Here is a 14,783-nt window from a genome sequence, read left to right on the forward strand (position 1 = left end):
TTCGGCGCCACCCTCGCCACTGCCTTCCCTGCTTCATCACAGATTGCCGCCTTGTCGGTGCCCAATTGCTGTGAAGCAGGAGCCATACCTGGAGCTCGCCAACGCACGCGGGCACCTCGTGTATTACCTCGTACATGAAGGCGGGAGAATGTCGCCGCATTGCTCTAACGGCGGCCGAGTTCCGCCAAGCGGGGCAACCCGCAACACCGTGTCGTGTTCATGATGTCGGCCGCCAAGCCAGACTGGGTCCTCGCAAACGCCGCACGGGCGGAGGCCTATACCATCTACGAGTCGAAGATCATCGTGAACATGTCCGCGCGGCACCGTTGCCACCTCAACGACCAATCGGTCATGATCGGCATGGTCGAGTCGCTCCGCGCCGCCGCCCTCATCACCGACAAGGGCAAGGGAAGGCCGGTGGAACGGGCGGTGTCCACAGCCGACGGTGCCCTGTGGGCGACAACGGAGGAAGCTGAGTAGAAACGCCGCGAGCGGCAGGTCACGGCCAATCAGGCCTGGTTCGAGTAACAAAAATCAATATTACTTTACCCATCTTGCACTGATTTTTTTACAAACATAGAAGAAGCACGTTGTGTTTGGCACAAATGAATGTACAAGTGCGTGTCAAGGGCCAGATGATAATAACAAAAATTATAATTTGTTTCGCTTCAAATTTTTACTCCTCGTATTCTTTTCTGATTTCGCACCAATTTTGTCCTTTCGCTTCATTCTCTCCCGTCAATAGCGACTAATCTCTACTATTAAAGGAGGATCGAACGTCGTGATGGTTCGACCTCCCTCGACCCCGCAACAAAAAATAGCATAGAGAAAACCCACGTTCGACAGCGAAAAAAATTGAAACAACGCACGTTCTCCGCCTCCTCCCTTGAACTGCCGACTGTATCCTCCCTCCTCCAAAACACAAACCACCCGCACCCCATCCCCACGACCACCCACCTCGGACGCCACCCTCTCCGACGACCACCGGACGGCCCCTTCCTCCTTGATTGCGCCTCCCTCTACCCCCATCGGTGATATGCCGCCCCACCCATGAACCTTTCGCCATGGCCGCCTCCTTGGCCATGTCCGCATGGCAGCCATGGTCGGGATCGACACTGGCCCTGGACGGGGTGGTATGACCACGGTCCGTGCGATGGAGGGGAGGGAGTTTGTGGTGGTCAGCCACGACGGTGGAGGCGGGGACGGAGTTCTAGGAGAGTTACGCGAGCTGCGGTGGTGGAGGCGGCGGCGGACATTGAGCCCCGTCACCATGACCCCTGTATCGTCGGTTCTTCCTTTCTCTCTAATCCCTTCCCAATCGAGCTTCGACCCACCCGATCCCCAATTCCACCTCGCTCCCCGCCCTACCCAGACCTTAACCCCAACCGTCTATCGTGGTGGCAGGCAACGATGCCGAGAGCAGCTTCAAGTTGGGTTGCCAAGGACACAGGTCTCACAACTATCCATCCGCGACCAGTCTAGCCCCAACCCAATCCCCAACCCCGCCGGCGGCGCCTCTCCACTAGAGACGGTCACCGAAGTCCACTAAAACGCCTGAGATGGAGGATGTCTGAAGGCGGCAAGAAGAACATGAGGGAGAGGAGATGCAGCCCAAGCTCTAGACGACAGCCTGGTCTTAGTCCTCTGCTACCTCTCAAAGATGTTCATGCCCGGTGCCCTACCCATCCACGAGGTACCCACCTATAATAACTCCAACTAAAGGTAGATGTGATCTGTGGTGCCCCTTGTTGCGCTACCTCTCCGCGTTACTGATATAGTAATTCAGCCTTCAAATTTAGTGCTTTTGTGATATTTGTTTCTTTGTTTAAATGTGCCTTGTGTACTTGATGACATGGTAAATCATTCTGGATTGCCTGGCTAATATTTAGAAGTGAATTGAAATTTGTAACTAGATCATTGGTGCAAACCAACTGTTACTGTATGGTGTTGCATTACAGATTTTGATTTGTAATTGAGTTTCACTGTTTCAAGTTTATGGCAAAGCAGATTCTGCTTGTTCTGATGCTTAACTGGTAATTGACAGTCCTGGGATGGCGCCCTAAGGTTACAACTTGTTTCAGTGTAATCTTTACACACTTTCTTTTTAACTGACACATTTTTCTTAAACTGGAGTTTTCTCTTGCTTAGAGGTTTTGACATTGATATGGTGTTACCTTTTTATGAAGATGGGAGTGAAATAGATATTGATACTGCAGCGTCAGCAGTTTGAGTTACAATCAAAGCATGGCTGCTGATATAGAGAACGCAAGACCTGGACTTCAGAAGTGGTGAGGGAATTTTACCGCCTTATAACTATTTCAATCTTATTTCCCAATCCGGATAATTAGGCATTGAAGTGTAAATTGCATCTTCCAGTTGCTTGTTCGACTGTAGCTTACTCTAGATGTATGGAATATTTGAATTTCTATAGTCATATTAAGATCTAAATTACAGATTTTGCAGGTTATGAGGGGTATCCCAATAGATAGGATGCCCGCTGGTAGCAGTTGGCGTGAGCTAGTGTGTCATGAATATTGGGACGGGGATGCGGTGTTGTTGTACCGTTGCACATGTCTATGATCGCTGCATGGTGCTGGCTTATAGCTCAGGGCTAGCGGCACGCAAGCGAGAAATGATGCTTCAGGTTGCGGGGTCGAGCAAGCACGCAAGTGGTACGCATCCAATTTTCACGGTCATGTTTTAAGCGATCCGACCAGTTCGCCCCCATTTGTATTTACGTTACAAAATCATATATTCATGGTTTCACCCTATTTTCATGGCCTAGCGGAAGTGGAGGGAATACCATCATGTAACCAATTTTGAAAAATTATGTTTGATCTTGAACGAGGAAAAGTTTACCAACAAAGACATCAAGGGACTTATATTTAGGGAGATATTTTAATACCACCCTCAGCCTCAGAAGGATTACATGAACGGCTCTTGAAAAAAAAAGCTTTCTATATGCTAGGTTTCTGTGATATATCCTTTTTCTCCGTATAATTTTGTCTATCTTGCAACATTCACAACTGATGCTCTTGAGTCTTGATTATTCTGTTATGCAATGTAGTTGACCATTTCTAGAGGCAATTTCCTAACTTACAGGAAGATACTGAAGTGAGCGGAAGTCAACATGAAGCTTGTTTCTCTCACAAGGTAACTTACATTATCACATGTTTCCTTGTTGTATCTGTTATATATCAGGTTCACAATGATTTGCGCCGCCATACACAGCTTATGTTCAAATATTTTAGAAGTATCAAAATTTGTTAGTTAATAGGCTTTTTTACAAAGCAGGCTCGTCATATTTCAAAGCTCTATTTATGTATAATATGAATTATTGTGATGCATCACAGATTTTGAAAATTGATGATTTCGACTTTGAGGTGACATAAATTTTGGAATTTGCTATATGGACCTTTGGTCGGCTACTTGCATGACTACAAGGTTTAAAAAAAACACTTGCCGAACTAAAACAATTCACTCGACTCCAATTCCTCGAACGAATGGTCCTCCCAATTCATCCCATGTTCCTCGAAGGATTCCAACATGTATTTATTAGCTATTTGTCACACACTGACGTGGTATTCTTATTTTCCATTTAATTCCAAACAACATCAATCTAACATATTTCACCTTTGCTACTCTCACAACTAGACAGACAGAGTGATATGTCAGCGACACCAACCTTTGCTACACATTGGACGAATAGTAGCAACGGACCGGAAGGCGGATGACTCTAACAGGCAAGAGAACCTGCAGGGAATACATCATCATTTCACGGATACCAAAGTTGCGTCAGACATCGACACGATGTCCTTGTCGTACTACACTCCATTTAGCGGCATGGCCGCAATTATAGGTTTATATAGCAAGGTTAGTATGGCTACAAAGATGCACTAGAGAAAAGGTCAGGCAAGCTCGCAGGGTCGAGCATGGGAAGGCAGCCGGAGAACGGCAATATGGTTGATATTCCGGTTGGAGGTTCAGGGTGTGGGGGGCATGGTCAAATTCCTCCCTTCTTTTGAAATTTGTAGGAGACAGGAAACAAGGGCTCTCTTATATATATGACAACACTTGGTCCTCTCTGTTCTAGTTTTTGAAAGTGGTGATGTTCAAGCTTGTGCTAACAGATAGTTTTATCGGGGGGGAAAGCAACTCTGTTTGAAATGAACTTGTAAGTTGTGGAGTTTCAGTGCAATTTTTTTATTTTGTTTTATTTTTTAGTTGTAGCCAGCCGGATGTAATCTTGCAATTGCCTTTTTATAATGTTGAAATAAAGCCATGTTTCAGATAAAGAGTTTGTGTATTAGTGACTAATTTTGTTGCGTGATCTTTGTTGCATATCACTTAGATTAACCCTTATTAGACAATCTTCTTGTATTTGATGTACATGATGCAAAGAGAACAACTAAAGGTAAGTAATGGATTTTTTTTTTACACTCGAGTGGAATGCATTAGGAAAGAAAGATACGTGGTGTGAGTAACAATCATGGGAAGAACCCAAGCACGATTTCCATATTTTGTTTATGATGGCTACTGCTGCCAACAGGCATCCATGTTAATGTGAGGTTCTTAGTATATGACCATATTGTTTGTCTCCTACCTCAATACTCGCTTGGGAGCAGATTTTAAGAGGAGATGGCACATGATGCGTGTATCCGGAGATGCATTGAGCATTTACTATTGTTGTAATTTGATCGCTTATTGCCTTTATAAATGTTTCTGTCCCGTGGCAACGCGCGGACATCCAACTAATTTTGGTCAAAAGAAAATAAGTACCCCTCAAAAAAAAAAATAAGTACACGCGGTTGATTTCCATGGCCCCACCTGTCATACGAACGCAAACCTAAATCAGGTATCACGAGGAGATAACTGTGCCATCAAAATCGGAAACCTCCCCGCTCCCCCATATCAACACAGTTCCCTTTCTCGTCTCGTAGGATCCCTATATATTTTTTTTTGAGGGGATAGGATCCCTATATTGAGAAGATCAATCATGGCATGCCTTCCCTCCTGAACCTCATAGCTGACCCGGCCGATTCATTGATGTTGAGGGCACAAGAGGCGTGTCTTGTTCAGCAACTGGGACGGAAAGCAGATCAATCCCCACCCCCGATTCACAGAAACACAAGGTAAATACTAGTACGACTTGAAGATTTTGCCTCCTCCCCCCTTGGTTCAGATCTGTCCCTTCTATGATTTCTGATTACTCCTCTCTTGTGTGAATTTGATAGTGCACACCAAGTGTTTGATAGTTGTCCTCTGTTATTGGTTTAAAATTTTGGGGGCCTTCAGATAGAGGGGGTTGTTTCTGATTCTTCTTCTATAAGGTTACACATTCCCTACTCGATTGACATTAGCTTTTTAGCTTTTATTCATTATAGTGCCCTGACGCTTGTTTGTTTTGGTGTTCGTAGGTCTACTGAACATAAGAGGTGGCTTAAATCTGGTAACTGTTAGGGTGTCAGGTGTGGACGCGTACAATATTTCAATCTAGTTCTGCACCATTACTACCTTGGTGAGTTCAATCTCTTCATAGACCTTCGTTGTGGAACTCCAATTCTGACTATCCTATTGTAGTTGGGTAGTACCGTTGGGTTAGTTCTTGCCTAACATTGCGGTTGAACACCTAGCATAGTTTCTTTCTTTCTTCGTGTGTGCACAGACGATTTGTGACCTTGTTATTTTCTTATTGCTATCATACTGTAATCTGGCCGGGGTGTCGTTTGTAGAAAATAAACGATGAAGTGTCTAGAAGAAAGTGTTATCTTGGTCGTACCTCTGAACAAGTTGCACTAAGTATCTTTTCGACTAGTCAGGACCCAATAAAATGTTAATTTTATCCAGTCTACAGAACGACAAACTTGTTCTGAAAATAAATATTAGTGAATAACCATGTGCACGATAGTATACTCTGCAACACACTCAGCCTTGGCCCATGGGATCTCCTCACAGTTCCAACATGAAAATAACATATCATCAGCCTAGCCATAATGCTTGTGCATGAACGAAACCTCCTTAACACCAAAGAGAATAAACTCGGGTGTCCCTGACCTTATGCTCCTCTTACTATCTGTGGATAGTGTTATACCTGAACATGTGTTCCTGCCAGCAAACACCAAGTTAAGCACCATATACCACACAAGTACAAGTTCATCTTCCCTAAGCAACTGAAACAGATCGACAGTTAAACCACTAGTATTGAAAGACAACCGCATTTTATTCATAGAATGTTCCCAGCAAAGAAAAAACTAAAAAACATGGGGTCATCAGAAGTGCTGCTACATGGAGTTTCCTTTTGTTACTTGCTGCTTTTCTTATACACCCGATGAACAAAATAATGGACCCCTTGCAAATTTACATTTCAGAGTAACGGTTTCATGTCTTAGTTCATCGTTTTCACTATGAAATAGGAATAGCTTGATGTATTCCTAGTAGAGTACCTACTCAATACTGAATGAGTGTTGATAAGGAATAAATGTGGTCAGACTTTTTTTTGGTGATTTTAGGGGCAGAAATTACTTCAAAATATGATTGTTTGAGCTGAAATCTCAATTAATCGTCTTCACATCTGTCATGTTGCAGAAGATATGTCATGGACAAGAATTTATTGTCATGTTTGAGCTGAAATAGGATCACGGAATATTGTCTTTTACATAATTTATTAACTTTTGGTCATTGTCATGTTGCAGACGATATGTCATGGACAAGAATTTCAGTGCATAGCAAGGGGAGATATATTCTCCTGCACAAAGGTATATTTCCATTACGATGTACAATATGTTGAAAATATGTTGCTCCAGTGGTTATGTATCCACTGGTTATCTTGCTATCAGAATGCTGTTCAAAACAGATAAACTTTGCTTGAGAATGTGAGTGCATGTCAGGGAGAAAAAAATTCTGTTGCAAACAAGCTGGTATCTTTTCATAATCGCATACAAATTTTGTGCAAACTATAGTGCTAGCTTGTTTATTTGGTTATTACTTCTTCTTGGCTATCAGGCTGTTGTCGAGACCAATAAAACAACAAAAGGTGCTAATGCATGCAGTAAGAGTGCTCGAAGTGGTTCGCTGAGTTGGATGGATGCCAATGAACTACCTGTAAGTGTGCTCAAATTCATTTCATATGTTCCCCTGTTTTGTTTCTCTCTTCTCATATGATAACTTTTATTTTCTCTAACAGGCAGGAACTAAAGTATTCTTGAAGAGCCTGAAAAATCATAACAAGGGCGTAGCTTTAGCTACAATGGTAAGTTCTGATCCTAAATTTAGACTTGATGGTCCTGAAATTAGAAATGAATTCTGGGCAGTGCATGTCGATATGGCACTCGTGCAAACTGAAAATTTGGTATGAAGTTGCAAAACGTGTGATACTCTTGGTGATGCAGAAAAAGCAAAGATTGCATGACCTTCAACCTTTGTACGTGACTAATATTTTGCCTATATTACTACTTGCATCATGCCAATGCACTGTGTGTTAACAGTTCATTTTGTTTTCTTGTTTGTAGATTCAAAAGATAAATGGATGAGTATATGGGAGCGTGGCGATTATAGTGCAATGATGATGTCGCTCTTCCGTTTCATGATGATGACGATGGATGCTTTTAGTTTTAGTTATGTTGTAGGGATGATGTTCCCGTCGGGTGTTGTTCCTCAGTTAAGATGGATATTTTCAGTTTAAGTTTTGCTGTTAAGAAAATTGTTAGATTATGCATCACATTTGGATGATGTTCCTCCTGTAATATCCACTATTGTAATCCAACAGTTTTGTTCTAATATACGATTTCTTCCTGCCGTGAGTATATTGTCTTGTTTTTCCTTCACTTGAAATACATAATTATCACCATTACATGAAGCATTAATTTAATTTCTAGCAATACATGGAGCATTAATTTATATATATATATATATAATATTATTATTCATACTATATATGTACTAACACTTGAAACATTGGAAATTCTTCGATAGCCGAGGAATGAGATTTTAATTCATGTATATCAAGCACCAACATATAAAACTGTTGTAGAAGTCTGTTTTATCTGTTGTACTCTTGCAACGGTCCCTTTTACCAACGATAGTATAAGCGTTGCATTATGCGCTAGCAACACTGGATAAGGCTACGCATCCCAAACCGTTGGTAAAGACACTAGCAATGCATATATGGACATTTAGATACGGAAAAAGGCGTTGCTATAGGAGGGGTCCTGTTGTAGTGGTTTAGTCTTTCTTATAGCCATATGAGGAACCCCTCTAGGTTATATGATGAACCCTAGAACCTAGATGAACCCTAGGTTTAGCCTTTCTTATAGCCATATGTGATGATTTCTTGTGTGAATATTGTAGATATTTGTTTTGCTATATATCTCCATTGATTTAGGTGGAATCTACCTATATCTGATGAATGCTTGCATTAGAACAAATTTTGATGTTTAATTAACTTTATCCAATCAATGCTTATATAAGGAAAATGGCGCCACCACCACCACTTGATGAGGATGATGACTATGAAGACCCACTTGAGGAAGCCATCTGTGCTCAAAGAGTGAGGCTGAGCGATCAGGAGGTGTGCAACCTATGGGACAACTTTCTGCCACGTGCTGACTTGGCCGGGGTGCCATTCGTGACCCGTCTGACAAGTACCATGATCGATCGACATGTCATGGTATGTTATTAGTGTAGAATCCAAGGAACTGTTAATAGTTTAGATAATCCATACTTATTAATTGATATGTTTTTCTTATTCAGAAATTGCCAAAGAGCCTATCTGAGAGTTGTGGCATCGAGGCTGATGAAGAAGGCTATGCTGGAATACGCCTTACCGCAAGGGGCCCCGTCACTACTTGTGCGTACGGCGTGGACACGGACGGTCGCACACATTTAAGCTCGGTTAGGTGAAAGAGCTTCCTCGTTGACAAGAATCTTCATGTTGGACAGGCCATCCTAATTACTATCAGGAACACCAACCGTCAAAGGCCTGGAGATGATGATCGTCATCGATATCATCTAAACTATTGTAACGCCCGGATAATTAGGCTACAGTAATCCCACGCTAATGGTGCCACGTCACCACGGTTACTTTGCTAATCTACCGTTAGGTCAAACCGTTTAAAAATTCAAATTCAAATTAATGTCAACGATAAAAGTTTTTCAAAATTTAAAACAAAAATGTTCGGGAGGTGCCATATTTTGCATAAGTAAATATGGTGTAATAAACACATTTTTATAAAATGCCTAGATAAATTAAAATGATTTAAAACAGAAAAGAAAATAAATAAAAGAAAAGAAATTACAAAACAAAAAACAAAAAAAAAGAGAAAACCCCCTGGGTCGTGGCCCAACTGGGCCAACCCATCAGGCCCGGCCGGCCACCCACTCCCCCCCTTATCCACTCACCACCCCGCAAACCCTAGCCCCATCCCACGATCCCCACTTCCCCCACGTCTCCCTCGTCTCCCTCCAGCGCCGCCACACACCCAACACCCCCAGCACCAGGGCAGGCAGGCCAGCGCCCGATCCCCATGGCCTCGCCTCCCCCACTGCTCTGCTGCGAGCCGAGGCCACCCTAGCCTCCTCCTTCTCTCCTACCTCGCGCCGCTCCCTCTCCCCGCAACCGCCCGACCGCGCTCGATGTCGCGTCACCGTGAACCCCATGGCCACCGACCTCCCTAAGCAGGCCGATGCTTCGAGGGGCTGCCCCTCGACCTCCTTGACCTTCACGCCAACGCCAGCGAGCAGGAACTACACCAAGTCGTCGCCGTCGTCTCTTCTTCAACCTTGGCCGTCTCTCCGATCCCCGTCGAGCCGCTCGCCATCGACGCCCTTCAACTACCTCGACCCCGTTGCCTCGCCTCCTCACCTCCTTCTCGTCCCGAGTCGACCCCGTCGCCCTGCCGCACTCGTCGCCGGCGACCCGGACCGCCTCCCCGTCTCCGTCGATCATCCCCGTCCTCCTCCCCACGGGTCGCCCCCGAGCCTCGACGCCCATGTGCCCCCTGCAAACGCCGGTGAGGCCCTCGGCCTTCGCCCCCCTTCCTTTCGTCCGCGGTCACCGCGCTCGTCCACCTCGCGCCCGTGCAGTCCGCTCGCCTCCGCCCCGTCTCTGCCTTGCGGTCGAGCACGGCCGCGCCCCTCGCTGCACGCGCTCCGGCGCCCGCTCACGGCCGCCGCCACCCTACACCGTCCCGCTGCCTCCCTGCTCCACCATGGCCGCCGCCCCAATCGCTCCACCCGTGGCCGTTCCCCACTGCTGCCTCCTGCCCGGCGCACCTCGCTGCAGCCGCCGGCGCCCGACGCCTCCACTGGCTTGGGCAGGCGCCCAAACGGGCTGACGCCCGCAGCGCCCAGTCGCCCAGTGCGCGCTAGGCTCCCCCAGAGCCTATGACATATGGGCCCCACGCCCCCATTTAAAAGAAGAAGAAGAAGAACTAGAAAATTAATTAGAAAATATTAATTAATTAATTAGATAATTAATTAACTTAATTAAATCTATTAAATTAACATAATGACTTAATTAAACTAATTAAACCTGCTTAGTTAGTCTAAGACAATGACGAACGGGCCCACCTGTCAGTTTGACCGGTCAATGGTCAAAATTGACTGCTGATGTCATGATGACGTCAGCAAACACTATTCTGGATAATGTTGATTTAAAATAATTAAATAAATCCTAAAAATGGTTTAAATCTTTTAAAATTAATATAAAATAAACCGTAGCTCGGATGGAAAAACTTTGTACATGAAAGTTGCTCAGAACGACGAGACGAATCCGAATACGCAGTCCCTTCGTTCACCACACGTTCCTAGCATAGTGAACCTACAACATTTCACCTCCGGTCCATCTGTCCGAAAACGCGAAGCATCGGGAATACTTTCCCGGATGTTTCCCCCCTTCGCCAGTAGCACCTACTACTGCGTTAGGTCACCTCTAGCACCGCGTAATGCCATGTTACACTTTGTGATGCTTTGATTGCTCTGTTATTTATTGTGTTCCCCCTTCGTTACGTCTTTCCGGTAGACCCCGAGACTGTCGGCGACCCCCAGTTCGACTATGGTGTTGACGACCACTCCTTGCCAGAGCAACCAGGCAAGCCCCCCCTTGATCACCAGATATCGCCTATTCTTCTCTATACTGCTTGCATTAGAGTAGTGTAGCATGTTACTGCTTTCCGTTAATCCTATCCTGATGCATAACCTGACATTGTGCTACAGTTGTTACCCTTACCTGCTATCCTACTGCTTAGTATAGGATGCTAGTGTTCCATCAGTGGCCCTACACTCTTGTCCGTCTGCCATGCTATACTACTGGGCCGTGATCACTTCGGGAGGTGATCACGGGTATATAATATATACTTTATATACATGACACATGTGGTGACTAAAGTCGGGTCGGCTCGTTGAGTACCCGCAAGTGATTCTGGTGAGGGGGCTGAAAGGACAGGTGGCTCCATCCCGGTAGAGGTGGGCCTGGGTTCCTGACGGCCCCCAACTGTTACTTTATGGCGGAGCGACAGGGCAGGTTGAGACCACCTAGGAGAGAGGTGGGTCTGGCCCTGGTCGGCGTTCACGGATACTTAACACGCTTAACGAGATCTTGGTATTTGATCTGAGTCTGGCCTTTTGGTCTATACGCACTAACCAACTACGCGGGAACAGTTATGGGCACTCGACGTCGTGGTATCAGCCGAAGCCTTCGTGACGTCAGCGACTGAGTGGCGCGCGCCGGATTGGACTGGAACGCCTGCTAGGCTAGGTCTGCTTCCGGCCGCGTTCGCAACGTGCAGGTGTGCAATGGGCGATGGGCCCAGACCCCTGCGCCATAGGATTTAGACCGGCGTGCTGACCTCTCTGTTGTGCCTAGGTGGGGCTGCGACGTGTTGATCTTCCGAGGCCGGGCATGACCTAGGAAAGTGTGTCTGGCCAAATGGGATCGAGCGTGTTGGGTTATGTGGTGCACCCCTGCAGGGAAGTTTATCTATTCGAATAGCCGTGTCCCTCGGTAAAAGGACGACCCGGAGTTGTACCTTGATCTTATGACAACTAGAACCGGATACTTAATAAAATACCCCCTTCCAAGTGCCAGATACAACCCGGTGATCGCTCTCTAATAGGGCGACGAGGAGGGGATCGCCGGGTAGGATTATGCTATGCGATGCTACTTGGAGGACTTCAATCTACTCTCTTCTACATGCTGCAAGATGGAGATGGCCAGAAGCGTAGTCTTCGACAGGATTAGCTATCCCCCTCTTATTCTGGCATTCTGCAGTTCAGTCCACCGACATGACCCTTTACACATATACCCATGCATATGTAGTGTAGCTCCTTGCTTGCGAGTACTTTGGATGAGTACTCACGGTTGCTTTTCTCCCTCTTTTCCCCTTTCTATACCTGATTGTCGCAACCAGATGCTGGAGTCCAGGAGCTAGAGATCCCGAGGATGATTCTACGTGGAGTTTGGCTTCGAGGAGTAGTTAGGAGGTCCCAGGCAGGAGGCCTTGCCTTTTCGATCGTTGCTACTTTTGTGCTAGCCTTCTTAAGGCAAACTTGTTTAACTTATGTCTGTACTCAGATATTGTTGCTTCCGCTGACTCGTCTATGATCGAGCACTTGTATTCGAGCCCTCGAGGCCCCTGGCTTGTATTATGATGCTTGTATGACTTATTTATGTTTTAGAGTTGTGTTGTGATATCTTCCCGTGAGTCCCTGATCTTGATCGTACACGTTTGCGTGCATGATTAGTGTACGGTCAAATTGCAGTCGAGCACAAGTTGGTATCAGAGCCGACTGCCTGTAGGAATCCCACTTTCCACACTCCTTGGCCGAAGTCGAGTCTAGTCATTGAAAAACTTTTACTAACATGGTTGTGTGGCTTACGGGCCCACATCACCATTGGGTGGTATTAGGATCTTTTACTCCTTGTCTATACTCTGGGACTCTGATCTCTCTTCTATTAGGGTTAAGTGGATTTTGCTAAAATCTAACATTAGGATCTCGTTATCACTTTCACCCGGAGAACCCCTTATTACTAATGATCGTCTGGTGCATGTGAAGACCCTGAAGACACTCTCCGCTGTTAACCCGAGAACTTGTGTTCATCGCTTTTGCAATTCCCTTCCATCGATAAACTCCTATCGCCATTCATACAATGTTTCCCAGTTGATCTTGTTATTACAAGATACCCCGAAATTCTCTCTGTTGTTCCGAGAATCCTTTGAGCTTACTGCCTTGCTGTTCTTTGTCACCTGAATACCCCTACGGATAATTCTCGCACTTACCGAGTATCCGCTTATCCCCAGTTGATTCAAGTATTTCACAAAAGTGTTCAAAATACCATTCGATCTTCCGAAAATCCTCAGGAGCCTTTTTGCTCTTGAAATTCTTACTTACTTGCATTATGATTAATCTTAAGTCTCGTAATCTTATTGGTCTCTTGTCATTATCATTTTGAGTCCGTTGATTCAGTTTGTTGCGAATGCTCGCAATCCTCAATCAGAGCCTAGAATTCATCCTTCCGGCTCAGATGTCATATTAAACATGAGTTGGTTCTCGACCAATCAAATTGCCGTCGATTGTACCCCTAAGGCTATTCAACTTATCCATCCTTAATCAGAGCGTTTGCTTGTGATCCCTTGATTTGGAAATCATAATTCCTTTGCAATTGAGCTCTGAGTTAGTCAGTTGTTTCTATAATTCAATGTCTTTGCATTGTTTCTTGCTCTGTTTTTGTGCCGATACTCACATCAGATCCTTTATGGACCACCAGATCCTTTGTTGGATTTTATCCGACAATGTCCTTCATATTCAATATCCTTGTGAGCCTTTCCACGGATATATAATGCCTTTGGTAAATTGTATCCTCTGCTTTTTCAACCATGCTCTACTTTCGAGCCTGTGTTTATTACTCCTGAAGGTTGTGTTATATGTCCCTACAATACCCCAACCTATGCCTTCCTTGATATGTGTGAACTTGAAAGCTTGCACGAGTCATACTCTTCTGCTATTTTGCCAGATAAAATTTCAACACTACAACTTCTTCGAAAATGAGAAGTGAATGGAAGGTTATACATTGAAGAAGTGGGAGTCGACCTTGAACTTTGTGTTCATGCCCATGGACACGATGTAGATCCTATCGTAGAAGCTTCTTGTAATATTAACTGTTTCGTTGATATAATATCATCTCATATCTATGAATTGATCCTTTGCAATCGTGGTTCCGACCATATTTTCTCCTTGAATTCCATTTCTCAAGCAAGTGAAAACACTTGCCTTCTCCAGATCATTACATCTTCGCAACCTCTACGTCGATCTTCCTTCGAGTAATACCCTCCAGTACCTCGAGAATATCAAAGAATTGTGTTGCTTCCTATGAGTCTTCATCTAGTATTGCTTCTCACCGATTTCAGAATTCCCCTGGGTTCTGAGTTATTTCACTCGAGAACACCGATAAGTGAATCGATTCCACACTTCGATTCAATAACTCTAAGTAATTTTCGTTGCTTATGAATTTAATAATCCTTCAAGCCATTCCTAGCCTAATCGGTTATATCCTTATCGTGCAAACTTTTTACTGTGCTACATGGTCCTTCTCGGAGCACAATTTTCGATGATGAGCTAAGCTTATGTTGATTTTCCTCATCATATCATTTCTCCTTGAACAACTAGCTTGATTCCGAGTTTGTGTCATATCCGTGGTTTTTCAATAACTTTTCGCTCCATCCTTTCTTTTGCTTGATGTTGTCGATGAGCGATTATATCTTTATGAAACCTCTCGACAAATGTGTCAT

The 14,783-nt window shown here is 44.8% G+C and overlaps 1 long non-coding RNA gene across 3 annotated transcripts; it reads left to right on the forward strand.

Annotated features, from left to right (window-relative positions):
• The first annotated feature begins 4,857 nt into the window (after positions 1 to 4,857).
• Positions 4,858 to 7,802, forward strand: LOC109736485 (uncharacterized). 3 transcript variants are annotated; one of them, XR_002226417.2, is made up of 7 exons: positions 4,858 to 5,132; positions 5,235 to 5,330; positions 5,418 to 5,518; positions 6,693 to 6,917; positions 7,003 to 7,101; positions 7,184 to 7,420; positions 7,509 to 7,802. It is a non-coding gene; the product is annotated as an uncharacterized lncRNA (long non-coding RNA). The 3 variants fall into 3 exon arrangements; XR_002226415.2 differs by having other exon boundaries at positions 4,859 to 5,132; positions 6,693 to 7,101; XR_006671369.2 differs by lacking the exon at positions 5,235 to 5,330 and having other exon boundaries at positions 4,870 to 5,132; positions 6,693 to 7,101.
• The last annotated feature ends 6,981 nt before the right edge of the window (positions 7,803 to 14,783 follow it).

This window comes from Aegilops tauschii, chromosome 1 (assembly GCF_002575655.3).
Source record: "Aegilops tauschii subsp. strangulata cultivar AL8/78 chromosome 1, Aet v6.0, whole genome shotgun sequence".
NCBI classification, from domain to species: domain Eukaryota; kingdom Viridiplantae; phylum Streptophyta; class Magnoliopsida; order Poales; family Poaceae; genus Aegilops; species Aegilops tauschii.